Source organism: Saimiri boliviensis, chromosome 10 (assembly GCF_048565385.1).
Source record: "Saimiri boliviensis isolate mSaiBol1 chromosome 10, mSaiBol1.pri, whole genome shotgun sequence".
In the NCBI taxonomy this organism is placed as follows: Eukaryota; Metazoa; Chordata; class Mammalia; order Primates; family Cebidae; genus Saimiri; species Saimiri boliviensis.
In genome coordinates this window covers 26840716-26866622 of record NC_133458.1, presented here as the reverse complement: position 1 = coordinate 26866622, position 25907 = coordinate 26840716, and the positions used below count along the sequence as shown (strand labels likewise).

General features: G+C 37.6%; 1 protein-coding gene and 1 pseudogene across 1 annotated transcript in view; both read right to left on the bottom strand.

Moving 5' to 3' along the window:
* The window catches only part of COPG2 (COPI coat complex subunit gamma 2), a 140702-nt gene that overhangs the window by 92943 nt on the left and 21852 nt on the right, over window positions 1-25907 (bottom strand). The gene's annotated exons all lie outside the window — the stretch shown is intronic.
* Window positions 4-25907, bottom strand: LOC141580143 (glutamyl-tRNA(Gln) amidotransferase subunit C, mitochondrial pseudogene; annotated as a pseudogene).

Here is a 25907-nt window from a genome sequence, read left to right as displayed (position 1 = left end):
GAAAAATCAAATTGGTTAACATGAGATCAATTAAAATCTCTCCCATGGAGTTCACCCCTAGCCAATTTCCGATTGTCCCATAATTATCTTAATGCAGCTACTGATTCAACAAATATTTATGGAGCATATTCTTTGTATATATGCTAAGACTACTGTGTAGAAGACTGTTCTAACGCAAGAATATAACAATGAGCAAAATTAGCAAAAGGCAAAAGTCCTTTGCCTTCATGGAACTTACATTCTAGGAGGAAGAAAGATAATCACATAACAAAACAACCCCTTCCCCGTAATTTTAGATACTGATAATTGGCATAAAAAATAAACTAAGGATAATGGAATAAAGAGCCCTAGTCTGACATATGCCGCAATCCTAAAACTCCATCAGACTAGACATAACTTTTGAAAAGAAATCAACAAAAATAATTAACTCATGACATATCTCTCCTTGACATAGCTTTCTAAAATTATCAATGGCTTCAGATCTTTCTGCTGAGCTTCAAAAACAGGCTGAGGTGTGAACTGAGCTACAAAATTCCATGTCCAGGCTTTAAAGTGGTTTTTAAACTTTTACCCTTCCTTCTTTTGTGCCTCATGCAATTTTACTACCCCTTAAACTGACTGTCAATCTCTCCATTTCCTCAACTCCTCTCACATAATCCAAAATTACTTGCAATTCTGACTCCATTAGGACACCAAGAGGAAAAAGTTTTGACTGATAGTCCTTCAATTTTTTTTCTTTTTCCAATTAGAAAAGTAATTTGGCCAGGTGCGGTGGCTCATGCTTGTAATCCCAGCACTTTGGGAGGTCAAGGTAGGACCAACCTGGGAAACACAGCAAAATCCAATCTTTACAAAAAAATACAAAAATTAGCCTGGAGTGGTGGCATATGCCATATGCCTGTAGTCCCAGCTACTTGGGAGGCTGAGGTAAGAGGACTGCTTGAGCCTGGGAGGCAGAGGTTGCAGTAAGCTGAGATGGTGCCACTGCACTCCAGCCTGGGTGACAGAGTAAGACCCTATATCAAAAAAAAAAAAAAAAAAAAAAAAGACATTTTGCTTAGAAGTGTCCTGCACTTAAAACGTTTTGTAGCGTGGGCATTTTTCCCTGATGCACTCTTTCTGGTTCTGCCAGATCCAAGCAAGCTTGGTTTCCACATTTCCAAGAAATTCTATGAACTAGCTGAACATTCAGTAATTTAAGTGCCAAGGGCTATGAATTTTCCTCTGAGCATAGCTTCATTTGAAATAATAGGTTTTCATCATCAGATTTTAAAATATTCTGTAATTTCAATTTTCACTTACATGCTGGCCCAAAAGTTGAGGTTTTTCTTTTTATCTTTCCATTTTGACATATCTGGGTACTACCTGTTCATTTCCTTCTCAAAAATAAATGTATCATCTGATTGCATTGTAATGACAGAATAAGTCTCTATTTCCACTTTCTGGAATTAAGGAGTTTTCAGGAACTGAATGTTGAATAATTTGTAAGTGTTCAATGAACATTTGTAAAGGTGACTTTTCTATTATAAAGGTAAGGTTTTCATAAGTAGTCATTAATCTGTATCAAGTACATTATTCATATCCTTTACACCCTTAGGTTTTTCCTTCTTTTTATAACAAGGGCTGATACTATTTTGTTCCTATTTATACTTTTTGTGATTTTTGGCTTATGTACTTTGATGCTACATTAATTAATAATTCATGACAGTTTCTCCTCATTTTGGATATTTATAAAGTACTTCATTTCTGTCTCATTCAAAACTTTTTGCATTTATTTCAATTTTCTAACATTAATATCTTCACCCAAGCCTCCTTTCAGTAGTGTTTGCCTTATATACTTTCACCCATCCTTTTATATTCAAATTGCGCTTTGCCTTGTTTTATATATATCACAATATGTAGCACATATAATTAATTGTATTTTATTTTTCAACGAATCTGTATTTCTTTTAATGAGCAATGTTCGGTGGTAATTCTGTAAATTCGTGTTACATCTCTATTTTTAATACTTCCTTTGTTTCCTATAAGACAGTGTTATCCAATAGAACTTTCTGCAATGATGGAAAATGTTCCACGTCATTCAATATAGTAGCCACAAGCTACATGTGGCTAACAAGCCCTTGAAAGATACCTAGTATGACTAATGAACTGAATTTTTAATTTTAGGTAACTTCAATTAATGTTCACTATAACAGCCATATGTATCTAATAGCTATTTTATTGGACAATACAGATGTAAGAATGTGTTTTGTTTCCCTAAGTGTATGTGTTTTCTTTCTGAAATCTGGGAGATTTACACTCTAATTTAGTTCTTTTTACAGCTGCCATAAAACTTCAGATAAAATAGTTAAGCTATAAAAGCAAAATAAAATAAATAAATAATGCACATAAGCTTTCTCCTCTCTCATCTGCCCTCCCGTGTATCTCTAAATTTTTGTATTTTTTTGTATTATCATGGATTTATATCTTGATTCACAATTCCTACAGTAGTTTAACCTTACTTCTACTACTGAATAAATTCAATGCTCACTGCTAATTCATTTCCTGTAACCCTTGTATTACAGAATTTACTCTTTTAACTTTCGGATAAATATAACTTCAATGTTTGATTTTACTTTTGAAGAAAAGCTCCTAAGTGTTATGGTCCCTGAATTCTTTCCAGTGTGGAAGTCTGCTTGTTGTCCCTGTACTTGAATGACAATTCGCTTAGCTGTATTATTCTGGTATCACATGTTCTTTTTCTTAAAATTTTGCAGACACTGTCCCCATTCTTTTCTGACACTGAAAACTGCCATGAATGGCTGAAGTCAGACTTAGTTTTTCTCACTTTTAAATGACTAGCTTTTTCTGCCAGAAGTCTTAAAAATTACTTGTTTCTCTCCACAGTACAAGTTAACCAAGATGCATCTTAGCGTTAGTCATTCTGTTACAATTTTTTGTTGGAATACAGTAGGCTATTTTAATATGGTAGATATGTTTTTCAAAGTTCTCACTTTTAATGTTTTCTTTATCTATAAATAGGGTTACTACTTCAGCAACGTCAAAAGTTTTGCTCCCTCATCTCTATTAAATGGCTTCAATCTTTTTTAGTTCAGCATTTCAATGAGTGTCTATTATACGTCAGACACTGTTCCAGACATTTAGGATACTTTAGTAAGCAAAAGAGACAAAGATTCCTGCCCTCAACAAGCATACATTCTGACAGGGAACAATCTAGTAAAAATTTCAGGCTTTGCAGGCTATGTGACCGCCCCACAATCACTCAATTTGGTTGCTATAGCATAAAAGCAGCCATACACAATACCTACACAATCCTCTGGCTCATAGAGCGGAGCTGGGTGTCACAGGGGTTATTTCCAACTCTTGAAACCTAAAAGTCTGCTTGATTAGATTTAAAAATTGTCTGGTGCTAGTGACTCCTTTCTTTCCTCCCATCGTCTCCTTTTCCAAATGGGAATGTATATAATTGTTATTCTATGCCTGCCCCTCCACAGTATTTTGAGGGCATATAGCTTGTTTTCTAGTTTCACAGGTCCATAAACAAAGAGAAAAATTCTGTCTCAGGACAAATCATACCCAGAAACTCACCTATACTAGAGTTAAATGATTAGATGATGAGATTTGGGACTTTTGAGCTATGATATTTAAAGAGATTTTGGACTTGAGTTCATGCAATTGAGCTACAATATTTAATGAGACTTTGGACCTGAGTTCATGAAACTTGTTTAGATCTTGGAAGATGATTATAATATGGTGAATGTATTTTGCATGTAGGATGGATGTAAATCCTTAAGGACCAGATGGAAGCCTGTGGTAAGCTAAATAATGGACCCCAAAGACATCAAAGTCCTATTCCCTAGAACCTGTAAATGTATCTTATGTGGCAAAAGGCACTTTGCAGATGTGATTAAGTTAAAGACACTGAGATGGGGAGAGTAAACTGAATTATTTGGGTGAGCCCTAAATGTAATCACAAGTGTCCCCAAAATAGCAAGGCAGAGGGAAACTTGACACAGGAAGTATATGTGACAATGAATCAAGAGACTGGAATGATGGGAGGGGGAGTTAGGATTCTAGGAATGCAGATAGCCTTAGGAAGCTAGAAAAGGCAAGAAAACAGATTTTCCCCTAGAGCTTACAAAAGGAACCAGCTCTGCCTATACTCAGACGTTAGCCCAGTGAAACTGGTTTTAAACTTCTAGTCTCCAGAACTGTAAAAGAATTTGTGTTGTTTTAAACCATCAGATTTGTTAGGTTACTAAGTTTGTGGTAACTTATTACAGCAGCACTGGGAAATTAATGCACAGGAATGGCATACTTATTCTGAAAGAGTGTTTGTAAATATTTTAGACTTTACAGGTTATATGATCTCCTCACAACTACTCAATTCTGTAGCTATAGCACAATGGCAGTTATACACAATACAGTAAGAAATAGGTGTGGCTGTGTTCTAATAAACTTTATTTATGGCCAGGCATGGTGGCTCATGCCTGTAATCCCAGCATTTTGGGAGGTCAAGGCGGGCAGATCACTTGACGTCAGGAGCTCAAGACCAGCCTGGCCAACACGGTGAAACACTGTCTTTACTAAAAATACAAAAAGTTAGCTGGGTGTGGTGATGCGTACCTGTAACCCCAGCTACTTGGGAGGCTGAGGCAAGAGAATCACTGGAACCCAGGAGGTGGAGGTTGCAGTGAGCCAAGATCATGCCACTGCATTTCAGCCTGGGAGACAGAGTGACATTCCATCTCAAATTAAAAACAAAAAGCAAAAACACTTCATTTACATGGTTTTGGCCAAGGACCACAGTTTGCCAACCCAGGTTCTATACCTCTGTCATACCTTTAACTGTCCTGACAACAAAGGCTTGCATAAAGAGAGTTTATTTGGGAAGGTGTTCAGAGGGAGAAGTGAGTAACAGGGAAAAGAACAGCAAAGGATGTAAAAACAATATAAAGACTTTTTTTGAGTGGGCCACTGGTGCTGGCAATTGGTTACTTAATGAGCAATCTTCTGAAGAGCCTTATGAAATACATCTCAGAACCACTACCTGTTAGCCCCTTGCTGAATGATGTTAACCCCAGAGTATTAACTCCCTCATACTTCTGGAGAGTACACATGTGAACTGAAAGTGAATCTGAGTAGGCAAAAAACACTCAGTGCATACTTGAAATAAGGCAATAATGATGCAAGTGAGCTGATCCCCACACAGAATGAATTGCTCATCATGCCACAGCTGGAATCAAAGTAAGGCCTAAGACCATGTTAAGTGGCTCAAAAGCAGCGTCCAATACAGTCTACCCTTTCCAGCCCTCAAACTTGTGCATGTCCTCCATTAAGTCTAATCTATCATGGAGGCCTCAAGACGATAGCAGTCACTATTTCTACAAAAGACTAAAGGAAGGTGAGTGGAACATGGTTCAATCCTTGCTGCTACAGCTAATTCCAAGGACATAATTGACATTAATCACCTCCTTCCAATAACCACCCATTCTACATTTCCCTCCCTGCTAGCTAGCACCTCTTCTAGTTTTGGCTACTTATCCAACAGTTGACTCAAACCTTTATTCCAAAGGATGTGAGCCCTGTTTGGATGTACCCTGATTGAATCACTGGTTGTTCTCAATCCCTACCACCACTGACAGAGCCAAGAAAGCATCAGAATAAATTCAAGTGAATACCATGAAATCTAGACAGAGTCCTTTCTGCACCATTATACACCATTCCTGATAGGAATCAAGATCAATGACTTCTAAGAGGATGGTAGCACCCTTCCTTACCTTCACTAGAATGAAGAATCCAAAGTGACCAAACAGTGATCATTATTCCAAATATGCAGACTGACTCAGTTTGTGGCCCTGGCTTCTCTGACATGGGAGTGTCAGCTGCCTGTGGTTGCCAAAGTGTCACTCAGACATATATAATCCAGAAGTGTGGGGTATTTCCATGCTAAAGATAATCCTCAACCAACCAGAATCAAGAGCTAATGAGTTAAATGCCTCTGTCCTTTCACTCCTGAAAAACACTGGCCCCAGGAACTAGGGTCTCTAATCCACATTTAGGGTGCAGATGGGATGCTGTCTTGGTCCATTCCAGCTGTTATCACAAAATACGTTGAACTGGGTAATTTATAAAGAACAGAAATGTATTTGCTCATCGTTCTGGAGGCTGGGAAGTTCAAGATCAAGGAGCCAGCAAATTTGGTGTCTGGTGCAGGTCCCATTCCTCACAGACGGTGCCATCTAGGTGTCCTCAGGTGGCAGAAGAGAGGAAGGCAGCTCTCTGAAGCCTCTTTTATAAAGGCATTAATCTCATTCATGAGGGCAGAGCCTTTACGATGTACTCAATCTGCTGAAGGCCTTACCTCTTAATACTACCGCATTAGGAATTAAGTTTCAACATGAATTGACAGGACAGAAACATTAAAACCATAGCAGATGCAGATTCTATAAGTGGGTTACTGTGCGTGAGGGTGAGAGGGGCCCGTCCTACTTCTATCTCTTGATTCCTGGACCTATATATTGTATTTATTGGTGACAGCACCATACACAGGTCATCAATCTAATGCATAGGCTGCATCCCAGAGGAAAATTCCCCAACCTCATAGGGTCCCATCCCCAATCTAATACCTTAGCTGAGCACTCAAAATGTTTCCCAGGTGAAACATAATGTAGTAAAACTGTTGGATCTCACAGTCCTGAGTCCACTGCCACAACTTCTTTTGCAACAAAATCAATAAAATAAATATTAAAATAAAAATAAATAAAATGGCAAGGTCATATGGGATTCCATTACAATAACCAAGAATAGCTGTTTGTACCACAACTTGGACCTACTAAAAACCCCTTACTCATTTTACATTTTATGTTGGTTTTGACATGTAATTAAGTTTTTTTAAGTAGTAAAATTTATCAACCTTTCTTTTATTGCCTCTAAAATTTTAGTCATAATTAACAGAGCTTTACTCTACACTAAGGTTAAAGGGGAATACATCCATCTTTTCTTCTATTACATGCATGGTTTTATTTTTAAAAAATTTATATGCCTTATTGATATAAAGTTTACTTATGTGTATGATAGGAAATATGAATCTAATTTTATCTTTTTCCAAGTGGTTATTTAATTGTTGGAGCATCATTTATTAAAAGGTACATGTTTACCCCAATGACTGGAGATGCCACCTTATTAAACAGTATTCCACTACACTAAATTTTCCTATGTATTTGGGTCTAATTCTGTTCTTTCTATTTGTATCAGATTGTATCTGAAAAACATAGATCAGTCTGACCAAGGTGACCACATTACAGACTCACCATGCAATTTTATTCTACGGTCTATTAGTCTGTTCATGTGCCAGTACCACACTGTTTAAGTCAAACAGGTCCTAGATTTACTGACTAAGTAAGGCTAGCTTCCCCCCTCCCACCCCGTTCCTCACGGTTTTCCCTTTTCAGTGATTTCCCAGCTATTCTTGTATTATTTTTTCCACATGAACTTTAGCACCAACTTGCCTAACTCCATAATATGGTCTGTTGGTATTTTCACTGGGATTCCACTGAATTTATAAATTAGTTCAGGGAGGAGTAAAACTTTTATAATGTTGAGTTGGCCTATTAATAAACAGGCAATAACTTTAGGCATGGTGGTACAGGCTTAACAGTCCCAGATACTCAGATGGCTGAGGTGGGAGGACTGCTTGAACCCAGGAGTTTGAGGACAGCCTGGGCAACATAATGAGACCCTGTCTCAAAGAAAAAAATTGAAAAATATTTTTTTTTTTTTTTTCAAAAAAACAAGATATCTTTACATTTGTTTAAGTATACTTTGAGTCTTTCAGGAGTATCTTAGTCTATTTGGGCTGCTATAACTAAATACTATAGACTAGGTTGCTTATAAACAATAAACATTTATTTCTCACAATTCTGGAGTCTAGGAAGTCCCAGATCAAGATACTGGCAAACCTGGTGACTGGCAAGGTCCTGTTTCCTGGTTCAGATGGCATCTCTTCCTGCTGTGGAAGAAACTAGCTAGCTCTCTGTAGTCTTTTCCTAAGGACACTAATCTCAATCCCAAAGGCTCTATCCCCGTGACCTCGTCACCCCCGCAAAGGCCTCACTTCCCAACATCATGAACTTGGAGGTTAGAAATTCAAAATATATATTTTGGGGGACATAAACATTCAGACAAGCTTAAGGGGCTTAACATTTTTTCTGTTTTGTACGTTTATTATCAAATCTATCCCTAAGTGTTTAATCTTTTTGGTGGTTGTTGTAAATGGGGTTCTGTCTACTATTATGTCCTCTATCTGCTGTTTCTATGAAAACTATTGATTTAAAAAAATTTTTTAAATTTCAATAGTTTTGGGGGTACAGGTGGTTTTCGGTTACATGGATAAGTTCTTTAGTGGTGATTTCTGAGATTTTAGTGTACCAATCACCCAAGCAGTGCACACTGTACCCAATACTTAGTCTTTTATCCCTCGCCCCCTCTGAACCCTCCCCTTCTGTGTACCCAAAGTCCATCATGCCGTTCTTAGCCTTTGTGTCCTTGTAACTTAGCTCCCACTTATAAGTTAAAACATATGATATTTGGTTTTTCATTCAAGTCATTTGACGTAAAATAATGGTCTCCAGTTCCATCCAAGTTGCTGCAAAAGACAGCAACTTTTGTTCCTTTTTATGGCTATATTCCATGGTGTATACACACACCATTGTTTCATCCACTGGTTGATGGGCACTTAAGTTGGTTCCATGTCTTTGCGATTGTGAACTGTGCTGCTATAAACATGCATGTGCATGTGTCTTTTTCATATGATGATTTCTTTTCCTTTGGGTAGATACCCAGTAGTGGGATTGCTGGGTTTAACGGCAGGTCTACTTTTAGTTCTTTAAAGAATCTCTATGCTGTTTTCCGTAATGGTTGTACTAATTTATATTCCCATCATCAGTGTAAAAGTGTTCCCTTTTGACCACATCTACGACAACATCTATTGTTTTTTGACTTTTTAATTACGTCCACTCTGGCAGAAATAAGGTGGTATCTCACTGTGGTTTTATTTGCTTTTCCCAGATGATTAGAGATGCTGGACATTTTTCAATGTTTGTTGGCTATCTGTATATATTCTTTTGAGAAATAAGACTACTGATTATTACACATGAATCTGATATCGTGCTATGCCACTAAATTCTTCTATTGTTTGAGTTCATTTTATCACTAATTATCTGGAGTTCCTAGGTATTCAATCACATTATCTAAAAACAGGTAGTTTTACTTCTTTGTTAACTCATTATTATGTTTAAAATTGGTTTCTGTTGTCTAATTGCATGGCTAAATATCTCTAGTAAAATGCTGAATAGCAGTGAAGATACTGAACATCCTTGCCTTGGTTCCTGATCTTAGTGGAAATTCCTCTACTGTTTCCCATTAAAAAAAAAAATAGGGTCTTTTTTGAAAACCTGTGTTTGCCTAAGAAATTATCCACTCCACCTAGGTTTCAAATTTATTTCAGAAACTATAAATCTGTCTCAGATTTTTACATTTCTTCTGTTTCAATCATTATTTACCCCTTGTCATTTATTTTGGATATTTATGCTTTCTCCTTTTTTTTCACCAACTTAGCTTATGGTTTATTTATTTTGTTAATTTTTTCAAAAACAGGATTTTGATTTAATAATTAGATATGTTTTTCTATTTTTTCCTCATTAATTTCTGTTTTCATCTATATTAATTCCTATCGTGTGCTTTATATTGAATTTCTTTGTTGTTCTTTAGATGTTTTGAGCTAAGAATTTAATTCTTTTTTATTCTTTCTTTTTCATTGATAAAAGGTATTTACTGCAATGAGTTTTTCTTTGATCACAGTTTTAATTCACCATATAGATCTTTTAAATTATTTTTAATTGACACAAAATTGTATATACTTACAGGTACACAGTGATGTTTTGATACACATAATATATAGTTATCAAATTAACATATCTATTAACATATCTATTTCCTCAAACATTTATTTCTTGTATTGAGAACATTTAAAATCCTCTCTATGAGCTATCTGAAAATACATAATAATCATTAACTACAGTAATCCTGATTATAGTTTATGTGATTTGCCTTTTTTCCCAAAAAATTCTGTTATTTAAGTTAGCATTTCCTCTTTCACCCAGAAATAACAGATTTTAAAGTATTCTGATGGAAGGTTCTTTTTCTTTCTATCAACAAATTCTAGTTTTACTGTACTGTGATTAGAGATGTGGTTTATAATATTTCTACTTTGTGGGAATTATTGATATTTTCTGTCATCTAACAATGCATTTTTCTGAATGTGCTCAGGGTACTTCAGAATGTGAATTCTCTACTATAAAGGTGAAGCACTTGACATATATACAAAAGGTCTACTCTAGGTTACTTACATTGTATATTCCCTATTTATTTATCTACTTTATCTCTCTTGTACTAAAAGTGAGCTAATAAAATATATTATTCATGTGTCTCTAGCTGTATCTCTCTACATCTCCATGGTTTTTGCTTCATAAAGGTTGTTGTGGTATTCTCTCTTCATATATACCAATAACATATTTCCACTGTAGATTGTGGCTTTAATCATTACAAAGTGTCCTTCTTTGTCACATTTAATGCTTTTAGCCTTGAGTTCCAGTTTGTCTGGCATCTACTTTACTTTCTTTCTGTTTCCATTTTCTTGTTAAAATTTTGTCTGTCCCTTTGTTTTCTGACTCCTGTATGACTTTCAGTGTGTCTCTTGCATACAGTATTGTTTGTAAGCCAAACTGAAATTTTTTTCTTTTAGCATATGGATTAAGCCTATTCATGGTTACTGTTATAACTGATACACTTGATTTTGGCTGTACCATAATAATCAATAAAGATATGTATTATATTATACTTACTGCTTCTGTCTCTAAGAGATACATACTCTTTGCCTTTATATTTTACATTTTGCTAGTTAAGAAGACGTGTTTTTTTTCCTCTGAATTCCTTTGTGATTGATTAAACCTTTTTCTCATGACCTTAGTCATCTCATTTTCTCATTTATTTTACTATGTCAGGATTAATAGGATTTTTCCCCAGTATTCTTTAGCACCCACTTGTTGACTACACAGCAAGGTTTTTCTATTTTACTCTTTTCCTATCCCTTCTCCTCCCATTTTTTCATCATAGTATTTCTTTGTCAAATTATTATCATCATATGCTTTGTCAGCATATAACATTTTAAAATTAGTCTTCCACACTCATTTCCACTGTTTTGCTCTCACATAAACATTTTTTTTATTTTAAAATGCTTACCATGAGTCTTTTCAATGAAGTTTCCCCAGATGTCATTTGACTGGATAAGGCTCATCCTCTAGAAAGTACCTCAGAAAGGGCTAATGGGTACAGAATTCCCTACACTCCTGTATGTTGAAAACTGTGTTTCTATAGCCTTAATATTTGGAAGACAGCTTCCTTAGATAAAATTAGTCACTCACACTTTCATTGGGTACTTTAAAAATACTCCTCCGTTGTTGCCATACTTTGTATGTTGATTTTTCAAAAGTCTGATGCTAGCTGAATCCTTTGCCCTTGTAAGTTGTTTGATCTTTTTTTGCCTCAAAGCCTTAATAATTTTACTTTAAATTCTGATAGTTTCACTACAGTATGTCTCAGAGTTGCGTATTCTAGGTTAATATTCCCAGTTACCTAATAGAACCTTTAATGTAGAAGCGAGTCTCTTACTAGTTCTGGAAAGTTTTCCTGGATAATGGCTTTAAATAGTAGCTCTTGCTTTTCTTCTTCAGAGAATCTGAGAAGATGAACATTGTTGTTTCCCATCTTCCACTTCTACTACTTCTCTCCGACTCTCATTACTTCTTTCTTTGGGTCACTTTCATTCTCTTCTTTGGTTGTACTTTCTTTAGTGGCCTTTACTAAATTTTCATTTGAATCTATTCTATCTTGTGCATCTCATATTATGTTTCATTTCTGAGGTAATTTTAAATTTTTCTTCCATTTCCTCCCTGAGTTCAAATAACTCTTTTTCATTTTTCCTTGTTTTTGGGTGTGTGAAATTCAAGATTGCTTTTCACATCAGCAATTGCTAATTTGAGCAAAATCATTTCTGTTTGGAGTGAAAACTTTACTATTTTCTTCTGCTTCATGTTTGGGAAGTTGGAAGACTGACTTATGTGAAATTTTGTTTCACAAAATTATAGACTTTTCTTTTGGTTCACTTTTAGTAATACTGGGATATTTTCCAAGTTTCTTAGTTTAATGGCACACTTTTCTTTGCCTAGGGAAATCCAGGGCTTTGGAGGGATCTGTATGTGTTTTATTGACAGTGAAAGGGTTAAAAGAACCTCTAATTTTGTGGTTCTTAGTGACAGACCAAGAGCATCACCATCTTGGACAAGCACTGCCATTTTAAAGTTCACCTTAATCAAAAACTGCCTAAATCCAAAGGGCATCAACCTAATGGCTAAGGTCAGAATGATCATAAACCACAAATGACATCTCCTACCAGAAACATTCCAACCATAAGATAAACCGCCCTCCCCTCCAGATGAGAGATATGCCAGCCCCAAGACAACCTCCCCTCTGGCCAGCGACATTCCAACCCCACCATAAACTTCTCCCCTACACAGAAACATTCCAAGCTGTGATAAGCTCTCACCCTAAAAAACCCTAAATACTTTTAGTCTGTAAGAGAGATGGCTCCTGACTAAAATTGGCCAGAAGCCCCTCTCAGGTTTCTTCTCCAGAATAAACCTGTTTTTGACTATTGAGCCACTTTTCATGTTTCTTTCCTCTTTCTTTAATTCTTACACTTGGGCCTTCAAGAACCCTAAATATCTACCTTTCCTTCTTTTTCCCTTTGACTACCTGATTGCCAAAAGTCACTTCTTTATTCTTTTTGCCTTTTTTTTCTCTTGAAGAAGTATATATTTGGAACACTGTTTCTTTAGGTTATGCTGGTCCTTTTAAATTACACTTGCCCTTTCATGTTGAGTATTTTCTCTTAAATTGTGTGTCTAGCCTTTTTTTTGGTGACAGGGTCGCTCTGTTGCCAAGGCTGTAGTGCAGTGGCATGATACTGGCTCATGGCAACCTCCAACTCCCAAGCTCAAGAGATTCTCCCACCTCAGCCTCCTGAGTAGCTGGGACCACAGGCACACCCACCATGCCCAGGTAATTTATTTGTTTGGTAGAGATTGAGTTTCACCATGTTGCCCAGGCTTTTCTACTGTGTTTAAATGTTTAAATCAAGCATACTTTGAAATCCCTTTCCTATAGTAAATGCTCTTATCTTCCCCATTAACTTTTTAGTATTTTCTGAATTACAGTTGTGGAGTCCTAATTAAAGAAAAGAAGTCGGTGGGGCAGGACCAAGGAAAAACAAAAAGAGAATGCAGATAAGCTGTAACTCTACCTTTCTTCATGGTCCAGAACACATAGCCTTCCTGCACAAATAACTCACAATCTTCCTATGCTCAACTTATCACTAGACCATCAGCTGATAGAAAAATGCAAGTTAGCTAACTGCAACCTTGGAGTTATCAGTACTGCACAAAGCCCTGTTCAGCACAGCACAGGCACCATCCTACAAAATCCCCAGCAAGACTTTGTCTCTCTGAAGTCAGCTCTGCCCTCGCTAGCTGAGTCACTGTCCCCTAGCAACATGTTTTCACTTTTTAAAATAAATCTGTCTTTACTTACACCTGTCTTGGTCAATTCTTTTTACCCTCTCATGACACCAGCCCCAGATAGTCACTACCCACAGCAACAACTTCAATCTTTCTAGTTGTTGTTCCCACCTGATGGTTGCTAACCTCCCTCTTTTAACTATCTACAATTTTAGTGACTGGCCACTGCTTGCTTCAAAACCTCTGGGAGTGGGGAGGGGGTGCAGGGGAGGGATAAAGGATTACTATACTAGCATTTATCAGTTTTTCTTTTTACTCAAAGTCGTTTTGTACTTTTCAGTACTTTCTGAATTGAAGTAACTCTGAGGGTGTGGTTTTACCAAGAACAACTGTAGTTGTAAAATTATTTTCTATCATTTAAGGAGATTTTGAGTGGTTAATTAATATACAGCCTTCATTGCCTTCAACTAACTAGAAGCTAATATATGCCATTTAACTGGTATGTTTAGATAATTCATTATTAATATAATTACTGATTATGACTAAATTAAAATCTGTGGTCTTGCTACTTTGTTTTTTGGGTTTTTTTTTTGTTGTTGTTGTTGTTTTTTGCAGGAAACGGAAGTTTTATTATTACTCAAATCAGTCTGTGGTCTTGCCAATTTTATACTTGCTCCATCTGGTATTTGTTTCTCTGCCCACCTCCTCTACCCCTGCCCCTTTCTGCCTGAGTTTGGGTTAACTGAACACTTTTTTCTTTTAATAACTTTGGTACTGACTATTTTTATTATTCCATTTTACTTCCTTTAATAGCTTACTGTTTATACGTCTTTACATTTTTTTTTTTTTGGTTGTTAACCAGGGTTTATATAGTTTGTATATCTTTACTTAATCAGTCTACTTTCAACTAACAGAATATCACTTTGTGGCTAGTGTAAGAACCTCACAAGAGTACATTCCCAATACCTTCCTTCTATTCTTTGTGAAATTGTTCTAATATATTTCACTTTTATATATGCTTTAAACACATTTTACTACTATTTTTTAGACATATATTGTTCAGAACAATTTTTCAAAAAGAAAAAAGTGAATGTTATTTTGCCTTTACTTATTTCCAGCGCTCTTTTTGTGTAGCTCCAAGTTTCTGCTTGGTATTATATTCCTTCTGTCTGAAGAATATCCTTTAACATTTCTTGCAAGGTAAGACAGCTACTAATAAATTATCAGTTTTTGTTGTGTAAGAAAGTCTTTAGGCTGGGCACAGTGGCTCATCCCAGTAATCCCAGCACTTTGGGAGGCCGAGGCAGGAGGATCACTTGATGCCAGAAGTTCAAGACCAGTCTGAGTATCATAGTGAGACCTCTTTCTACAAAAAAAAAAAAAAAAAAAAATGCCAGGCATAGTAGTGTGCATCTGTAGTCCTAGCTACTCAGGAGGTTGAGGTAGAAATTGTTTGAGCACAGGAGTCATGCCACTGCACTCCCACCTGGACAACAGAGCAACACCCTGTCTCACAAATTTGTCTCTGCTTTTCTATCACCTTTTAAAGATATTCTCACTGGGTACAGAATTATGAGTTGATACTCCATTGTCTTCTAGCTTGCATGTTTTCTGGGAAAAAAAAAAGTCTACTATAATCTGTTTCTATCGATAATGTTTCCTCTTTATTTATTTATTTATTTTTTGGCTACCTTTACAATTTTATCTTTAAATTTCTTTCTGGCAATTTGACTGATATGCCTCAGGGTATGTATGTGTATCCCATGTGGTGTTCTCTGAGCTTTCTGGAATGCATTTTGTTGTCTGTAATTAATTTGGGGGGGGGGGGGAAATGACCATTATTACCTCAAATGCTTTCTTTCTCCTTTCACCTTCTGGAATTTTATTTATTTATTTATTTAGAGACACAGACTCACTCTGTCATACAGACTGCAATGCAGTGGCATGATCTCAGCTCACTGCAACCTCCACCACCCCAGTTAAAGCAATTCTTCTGCCTCAACCTCCACCTCCTGGGTTCAAGCAATTCTTCTGTCCCAGCCTCCTGAATAGCTGGGACTACAGGTGTCTGCCGCCACCATACCCGGGTAATTTTTTGTATTTATAGTAGAGATGGGGTTTCACCAAGTTGGCCAGGCTGGTCTCAAACTCCTGACCTCAGGTGTTCCACTCATCTTGGCCTCCCAAAGTGCTGGGATTACAAGCATAAGCCAGCACACCTGGCCCTTCTGGAATTCTACATATGGTAATATGTTTGATATTCTCTCAGTTCTTAGAATTCTTTTTTAGAAATTATTTTTGTATGTCCATATAGGTCATTTTTATAGACACAGACTTATCTTCAGGTACATTTATTCTTTCCTTGGCTGTGTTGAGTCTACTAATGAATCTGAAAGCAATCTTCATCTCTGCTACTGTTTTTAATTACTAGCATTTCCATTTGTTTCTTTTTTTTTTTTTTTTTTTTTTTTTTGAGATGGAGTTACACTCTTACCACACAGGCTGGAGTACAACGGTGCAATCTCAGCTCACTGCAACCTCTGCCTCCTGGGTTCAAGTGATTCTCTCACCTCAGCCTCCTGAGTAGCTGGGATTACAGACATATGCCACCACACCTAACTAATTTTTGTATTTTTAGAAGAGACAGGGTTTCTCTATGTTGGCCAGGCTGGCCTCGAACTCCTGACCTAAGATGATTCCCCCCACCCTGTGCTCCCAAAGTACTGGGATTACAGGCGTAAGCCACTGTGCCTGGTCCCACTTGTTTCTTACAGTTTCCATCTTTCTGATTAGAGTACTACTCATGTGGCCTTGCATGTTGGCCATGCTTCCTTTATAGCCTTAAACATATTTCAATTCTCTATCAACATCTTCCATACATACATTCCATACACCAACACTGGTGTTCATATGTGACTCTGGTTCTGATGACTGCTTTATCTCTGAGAATTAATCTTTTCTTCTTGTCTTTTGCTTTCTAATTCTTTGTTAGCCAGACATCATGTGTGGGACAGTAGACACTTAAATAAATTGTTTCACACTTTGAAGTAGTGGCATGTTTCCTTCTGCTAAGCCCATAGCTCAGAGTTTTAAATCTAACTGTTGAGTTGAACTGGGTTTGGTTTCCTGTTGCAATGTCTACCCTCAGTGCTTCACAGGCTTGGCTTCAGACTTCTCTAGTGATGTTTAGGTTGAGGGCTGGTGGGTCAGAGGATTTTCTTTGTCAATGTGTACCACCAGCTTTTGGTCTTTACCCAGCCCTTCACAGAAGGCCAATTTCTTGCAAGTTACTTGTCATTCAACACAGCAGGGGTTGGGGATGGGAAGGTGTTCTTTGTTTTCTAATTAAATCTGTCTAGGCAGACACCATGTTCCTGGGTCCTATGAATGTGGCCTTCTCAGTACTTCTACCTCTTCCAGAACTGTAGTTCTGATTACAGGACATACTCTTTTCCCTCCCCCAGGGGTAGAAAGATTTTTTCCCTTGTCCCATTCCCATGGTTGCAGTGACTTTTCACCAGTATCTAGGAAGGAGTATTTGTTGCCATCCCATAGATTAAGGCTTTTCTTCCACAGGAGAAACAAAGAAAGAAACCTAGGGCCCTTCAATACCCCTACCAGGGTAGCTGTTTCCTGATCCCAGTTCTGCACCATGACAGAGAGATCCTCAGGACTCTCAAATTTTCTGTGATCACTCAGTAGGATTCATGGAGAAAAACTTGCAAGTCTATAGGGACCGCCCTATACTTATGGCACTCAGGGGCTTCACCTTCTCTCCTACCACTGTATACGTAGGCTCCAAATCAACAATGCCCAGGTGAACGCTTCTTAGTGCTATCAGCTGCATCTTGTCCAGTAAGCCAGTGTGTGCCTCTCATTTACCTCTGCAGGCTATGGTCTCTCTTTAGGTTTTGAACCACTTGCTTACCCTGAGATATCAGCACTCTGAGGGATTCAGACCAACTGGTAAACTTCAGGTCAGTTTAGCCATTTTTTCACCGAAACACTGGGAGTAATGCTCTTTCCAATTCTCTATTTCCAAAGCAGAAACCAGAAGCCTCCATTTAATTTTTGCTTCATTTCACTTGAGTATCTAGGAATAGAGCAACTGAATCTTATGGTAGGTTTGTGGTTAACTTAAGATAGTGCCAAAGTGTTTTCCAACAGGATTTCACCATTTGACATTTCTACCAGAAGCATATGAGAGGTCTAGTTCCGCTACACCCTTGCCAAAACTTGACAAAATCAGTACAGTGTATTTCATTTATGGTCAGTCCAATAGTGTGCATTGGTATCTCACTGTGCTTTTAAGTTGCATTTCTCTAATAACCAATAACATTAGTTATTAGTCTAAATAATGTTGTAATGACTAATATTAGTTATTAGTACCTTTTCATGTGCATCTTTTCATGCATATATCTTACTTAATGGTGTCTATTCACATATTTTGTTTTCTTATTGTATAGTTTTTCTCATTATTAAATGTGGAGTTTTTTATATGTCCTAGATACAAGTCCTTTTTCATATATGATTTATAAATATTTTCTTCTAGATTGTGGATCATCTATTTTCTTAACAGTGTTTTTCGAAAACTAAAATTTATCAATTTTTCATTTACGAACAATGCTTTTTTTTCTGGTGTTATAGCTAAAAAGTCTTTGTCTAGCCCAAGAAATTAAACATTCTTTGGTATCTTTAGCCATATCTAGATATAATGTTGATATATTTTCTTTTTAAATCTTTCTTTGTTGTTGTTATTGTTGAGGCAGGGTCTCACCGTCACCAGGCTGGAGTGCAGGAGTGTGATCATAGCTCACTGCAGCCTCAAACTCTTGGGCTCAAACAAATCTTGTACCTCAGCCTCCCAAATAGCTGGAATAAAAGGTATGCACCACCACACCAGGCTAATTTTTAATTTTTTGTGGAGACAGAGTCTTGATATGTTTCCCAGTCTGGTTTGAACTCCTGGCCTCAAGTGATCCTCCCACCTCAGCCTCCCAAAGTGTAAGAGTAACAGGCGTGAGCCACCGTACCCAGCTCCACATCTTTTTAGAAGTTTTTCAATTTTAGAGTTTACATTTAGTCCTATAGGTCTGTGGTCTACAGTCAATTTTATTTTATGGTATGGTGTGAAGTATGACTCAAAGCTCTCTTTTTTTTTAGTGTATGGATATCTAATTGTTCAGTAACATTTGTCAAAAAGTCTGTCTTCGTCACTAAATTTAAACAGCCTTTTGCACTGTGGTTGAAAATAAGTTGTCCATACATGTGCCTAGTTGTTCCATTGATCTATTTACCATTCTGCGAATAAAACACTGCCTAAATTACTGTAACTTCTTAACTACTGAAATCTGGCGTATTATTCAACTTGTTCTTTTACAAAATTGTTTTGGCTATCCTAGGTCTTTTGCATTCCCATATGAATTTTAAAATCAGTGTATCACTTTCCACAAAAAAACCTTCTGGGCCAGGCACAGTGGCTGATGCCTGTTATCTCAGCACTTTGGGAGGCCACAGAGGACAGATCAGCTGAGGTCAGGAGTTCAAGATCAGCCTGGCCAGCATGGTGAAACCCCATCTCTACTGAAAATACAAAAATTAGCTGGGGATAGTGAAAGGTGCCTATAGTCCCAGCTACTTGGGATGCTGGGGCAAGAGAATTGCTTGAACCCAGGAGGCAAAGGTTGCAGTGAGCCAAGATCATGCCACTGCACTCCAGCCTGGGTGACAGAGCAAGACTCCATCTGAGAAAATAAAATAAAATAAAAATTTTTTAAAGCCTTCTGGGATTTTGATTGGGCTTGCATTGAATCTACAGATGAATTTGGAAAAAAAATAAGCATTTAAACAATTGAGTCTTTCCATTTATACACTGAGTCTTTCAATGTATAAACGAAGGTTATCTCTTCATTTATTTACATGTTTTATAGTTTTTAGTGTACTATCTTATATATCTTTTATCAGATTTACCCCAAAGTATTTATTTTGATGCTACTGTAATTTAACTGTAATTTATAACTGTTAATTGTATTAATTTAGTATTAATTTAATTGTAATTTATACCTGTTCTTGGCAAGAATACAGAACATAATTGATTTTTGCATATTGATCTTGTATAGTACAAATCTGCTAAACTCAATTATTACTTCTTGTAGCTTTTATTGGATTCCAGATTTTTTTACATAGACAATGTCATCAGCAAATAAAAAATGTTATTTTCTTGTTCAAATTGTTTTTCTTTAATAATTTTTCTGTATACTTGCTATGTTTTTGAGAGAATTTCCAACTACAATTGTGGATTTGTTGATTTCTCCTTTTAATTCTACCAGTTTTTGTTTAAAACATTGTTAAATTATCTTTTCCTTGAAAATTTCCAAGATTTTTCCAGTCAGTAGATACCAACCCCAAAATGACCCAGTTGTAGGGATTAAAATTGTTTCAAGAGAACCGATTCTGGGTTGACTGGTTTTGGATTGTATCCTGGACATTTTGAATATTATGTCTTGAGACCCTGGATTCTATTAGAAGCCTCCGGGAACTACTGACTTTTGTTTTGGCAAGGAATCAACTCAGTTTCAGATTTACAAGTTCTGCCTGGCCTTCTGTGCATGTTGGTTCCTATGAGTTTATACCTCAAACCTTTTGCTATGCTTCTTCAGAAATATTCCATACATGTAGTGCTTTGGTAAGGTATCCATTCCTCCATGTCTCCCCTCATGCCATTTATTCCATACCCTCTGGCTGTCAAAGACACCTTTCCCAGTTTGTCAGCCAGAAATACAGAGTTCTCTCAGAGTTTTAGCTCCCTGTACTAAGCAAGTGGGCCCACCCTCATGATGAAGAGTAAGAAAAGATAGAAAGAAAAAATAATAATGTGGCTTTTCCCCCACTCTTCACTCAACCGCAGTCCCTATTCTCAGTGGTAGGTTTCATCTCAGTGTTTTAAGTGCCCACAACATTGCTGTCAAATCCTAGTAAAGGTGTTCCCCAACTAAGGCTGACCTCAGGACAGGACTAGGAGAGAAAATGAGAAAAACATAAACAAACAAACAAGGATTCTTCCCTAGCTCTCCAGCTTGCAGGCACCACCAACCACTTAGTTAGTTAGTTAGTTAGTCAGTTAGTTAGTTAGAAACCAATGCTCAGGCCAGAGAAATGGGCTTCTCTGTTGACCACACCTACTCTACAGCTTCCTGATGCAGACTGCCCTTGGGTCAAACTCAGGGTATAAAGATGAAAATTAACCATGAAACTCACTGTTGCTATACTGGTCGTTCATTAAGCATTGTTTTCTCTCCTCATTTCACCCTACCATATTTACTATTTGGAGACCTCAGGTAATTGTTTTTTTTGTTTGTTTGTTTGTTTTTTGTCCAGGGTTTTTTGGTTGTTTTTTTTTTTTGTTTTTTGTTTTTTGTTGTGTTTTTTTTTTTTGGTAATCACTGGGAAAGATGGGCTGCAGTAGCCTTATTTCATCTTAGCTAGAATTAAAAGTTCCCTGGCTTTCACTTTTATTCACTGTTGTTCATTTCACTAGGTTTGGAGTAGGAAGTTTTATGACTTGGCATCACTCATCATCTTTCCTGAAAAGTCTGCCATGATTTCATTTTAAAATAAAATAAGTGTTAATCCAAATAAATCAGGAAAGTTGGCTCGCAACTAGGCAAGAGAAAGGGAAGGGAAGTAGGAGACAGAAAGGTTTCTCAACACGCATTAACCCACCTTTCTCCACTTCTGCCTATGTGTAAGTGTGCTTTTGTGATATAGAGAGGGAAATAAATAATCCTTATAATTCCAGCTCCCTTGCTTGAAGAGAGAAAATAGATTATCCTTTCTTAAACTCACACAACAAACTTTCATTGCATGTCTAATAATACGAGGCACTTTTCCAGGTATTGATGATACAAAGTTATATATGGTTCTGGCTCTCAAACAATTAATAATTCAGAGGGCTGAAAAACTATGCAAATAATTATAGTACAATATATTAAAACACCAGAACAGAGGCTAAAAAAAAAAAAAAAAGTATTATGAGAACAACCAAGGCTGGGCGAGGTGGCTATCACTTGTAATCCCAGCACTTTGGGAGGCTGAGATAAGAGGATTGCTTGAGGTCAGGAGTTCAAGAGCAACTTAATCAACACAGCAAGATCCTCTCTCTTAAAAAAAAAACAAAAACAAAAAAAAACAAAGACAATCACTAATCTGTCAAGAAAGAAGAACAAGGAAGCCTATAATGATATGTATTTGAGCTATGTGGGAAAGGAAACAGAATAATTCCAGGCACAAGGAGAAGCATGTACAAACATACAGGATATCACAGAGCATGATGAGTTTCGGAAAGAGCTACAGCACTGATATGAACCCCAGGGAACACCAATATTTAGATGACAGGCAGAAGAAAAGCAGCCATTTCTGAGGTATAACAGGATAAAATGGGGAAATCAGAGAGGAAAGGAAATCCAGGACTATGGTTTCTGAAAGCCAAAGATGGGAGAACTTCAGCAAGTATTTAACCATGTTAAAACTGGGCAAAAGGTCAGGTAAAATGTGGACAGAAAACGAGCTTTTGGATTCTGCAAGTAAGAAGTTACTGGAAATCTTTGAGAGGAGTTTCACTACAGTGGTGGTTAAGTCATAATAGTATCTCATTTCCTTTCTTGTTCTAAACCATGTCCTGGCAGTAAATCTTCAGAAGCAATTATTCAGGAACAGCTGCACCATTCAATAGAAAAGCTGTTTCAGGCTTGTATATTTCTTAGTAAGTGGATGAACTTAACATTTTAGTTCCCTTAGGAAGCGCAAAGTATTTTTCTCCCTCTATCCAAATCCACTCATTATCTTCACAACTGATTGCAAAACTGCCTAGCTGGTAACAGTTTCTACAACTCATTTCTTTCTTCCTAAACCATGGTCCATGAATTTTTCATTTGATTTTCTGAAACCAGGATGTAACTTATCACATACTGATGCCCATTCTCCACAGTACTCCCTAATGTGAGTGATGGATTACTTCTCAGGACTCAATTCCAGAATTCTATACAATCTACAGATGTAGACTTTCACTGGGTGGGTCCCATCACACAAGAATATGCCTTCTTGTAATGAGTAGAACAATATAATTGGGTTGTCAATATACATCTAGTTAGTTAAGACACTACCTATATCTCTTCTTTTTTTAAACTGAGTTGTAATTTATACAATAAAAACGGACAACTTAGAGTGTTAAGTCAAGTCAGTTTTGGTCATTGTAATCATCTATGTAACCTCTATCTAAAATAAAAATACTGAATGTTTCCATCACCCCAGAAAGTTCCCTCATGCCCATTTACAATGAATTTCCTCCAACCCAGCAGACTTCTGATTTCTATCATCAAAGATGAGTCTGGGCTTTTCTTGGAGTTTATACAAAGAGAATAATCCAGCATATTTTTTGTGTGTCTGTTTTCTTTTGTTCCAACATAAATGTTTTAGAATTTTATCTATGTTGTTGCCTGAATCAGCAATGTGTTCCTTTTATTGCTGAGTAATAGTCTATTGCATGAACATATCACAATTCGTTTATCTATTCTCCTTGGACGGGCATTTGGGTTGTTTCCAGTTTAGGGCCATCACAAATATGAGGGGACTTCAAAAAATCTGTGGATAAAATGGAATTAAAAAATAAACATAACTGCCAGGCACAGTGGCTCACACCTGTAATCCCAGCACTTTGGGAGGCCAAAGCAGGCTGATCACTTGAGGTTCGGAGTTCGAGACCAGCCTGGCTAACATGGTGAAATCCCGTCTCTACTAAAAATACAAAAATTAGCTGGGCATGGTTGAGACACGGCTGTAATCCCAGCTACTTGGGAGGCTGAGGCAGGAGAATTGCTTAAGCCTGGGAGGTGGAGGCTACAGTGAGCCGAGAGCACAGCATCCCACTCCAGCCTGTGTGACAAAACAAGACTCAGTCTCAAAACAAAAACAAACCATAAAAATGATAAATTTTAGGCCGGGTGCAGTGGCTCACGCCTGTAACCCCAGCACTTTGGGAGGCCGAGGCAGGTGGATCACGAGGTCAAGAGATTGAGACCATCCTGGTCAACATGGTGAAACCCTGTCTCTACTAAAAATACAAAAAATTAGCTGGGCATGGTGGTGCGTGCCTGTAATCCCAGCTACTCGGGAGGCTGAGGCAGGAGAATTGCTTGAACCCAGGAGGCGGAGGTTGCAGTGAGCTGAGATCGTGCCATTGCACTCCAGCCTGGGCAACAAGAGCGAAACTCCGTCTCAAAAAAAAAAAAAGATAAATTTTATTTCTCAACATTGCTCCATCAACTTCAAGACACTTTTTTAAGTGATGATACCAGCCATTTACTCCATCCCTGAACAGTCGAGGGTGCTAGTAATGTAAGCATGTCAACACAGTCACTTTTACATTATAACTTTTTTTTTTTAGGAACAGGAGTAGGTAACTTTATTTATATGGGAGTTAAAATAGTCATTCTCATGTTGGCTTGAGAACTTCCAACTCCAAGAGCAGGTTCGGGGCTCTCTTCTAATTAAAGGCTAAGCTCGTAAATTACGCTGCCTTAAACAAAAAAGCAGCATTGCAGATAAGAGTCAATGGGAAAAATAAACATAGACTTTTAAAAATGAGTAGCAAGTTAGGCATGGTGGCTTATGCCTGTGATCTCAGCACTTTGGGAGGCCAAGGCATGTCAGAGGATTCCTTGAGGCTAGGAGTTCAAGACCAGATAGACAACATAACAAGACCCCATCTCTACTTAAAAAAAAAAAGGACACAAAAATTAACTGGACGTGGTGATGCACACCTGTAGTCCCAGCTACTAAGGAGGCTGAGGTGGAAGGGTCACTTGAGCCCAGGAGTTGGAGGCTGCAGTGATCTATGATCACAACACTGTACTCCAGCCCCAGTGACAGAGACCCTGTCTCAGAAAAATAAAAAAATGAGCAGAAAAATTAAAAAATGAGCAGGAGTGCAAAGATCAATTGGGAAATTCTTAGCCAAAACCAACTTTGGCAGTTTGGTTAGAGGAAAAAGTCTCTATTACTTTTATCGCTAAATAGGTTTCATTTATCCTTGGTATCTGAGTTTTAAAACAAAAAAAACACAAAAAAATCCCACAATCTTGGACTCCTTTCAATTTAATAATCATTTTGGGGCTGGAAAGGGCTACTTTGTCCCAGGCCCTGGGCTATTTTTAGGATAAGTTCTCTTTTCAGAAAGAGAAACACTAGGTATGACTAGTATCCCTTCTGCATATAATTCTTTTGTGGGACGGCAGACAGTTCTAGATTAGGAGTTCCCAAGCTCTGGTATACTTTGAACACTCTTCAGACCGTAGCGGAAAGCTAGCTCTTTTCTAGGAACAAGGTGGGTACCTAGCAACAAATTCAGGTACGTTCAGTAAAGACAGGGCTGTTCAAATCAATACAAATAGCAGCTAAAAATGACAGCCAAGGTTGTCACGTACTGATCAAGACACACCGTCTACTAGTTACGTGGATAGAAAAGTCCACTTTCATGTAGTTGGTAGAGTCCTTTAGAGGGAGTTAAAGGGGGATTTAGTGTCTTTTGTACGGAACAGGCCTGTTAAGTGAATACCTCAGAAGTTATTTACTTGGAAGCTGACTTTTGCTCTCCTTTTACTTCAGTTAGCATCAAGAACTCACTACCTTGTTGGGGCTGGATCTTTCCCAATTCTGTCTTCAGAAGAGTCTGTTATTAAGAAATGCTTAAGTATCCATTTTTCAGGTGAGTAGAAAAAGCAGGAAGATTAGTGTTCACAGTAAAGAAAATATTGTCATTATGCTTCCATGTGTTCACAGAGTACCCTCTTTCCAGAATGAGCTATTTGGCTGTGTGGGAAAGGCTCTTGTTCATCCAGCTTTGGCAGAGACATTATGGGGGGTGGCCAAAGGGGCACAAAATACCCCTCCACGACGTGATGGGAGTTTTGTAACTCTTCAACACAGTTGCCCTCTACTACACTGTCAGATCTCAGGTATAGACATCTGTCCTCCAGGACTGACTCCATGGGCTCCACCCCATCGGCATCCACAGTGCTGAGCCCGTGGGCAAAGGCAATGGCTTTCTCCAGCCATGCCATTGCCAAAGTCCACAAGCAACAGTGAGTCCAGGGGCTCAATTACCTCAGCGGTGATCTGGTCACTTCCCTGAGGATCTGCCTTGGAGGTAAAGCCCCAGCGCCCACCCAGCGGGGTCCAAAGGCCCATCCACACCTCCCATGCCCACCCATTTTTACA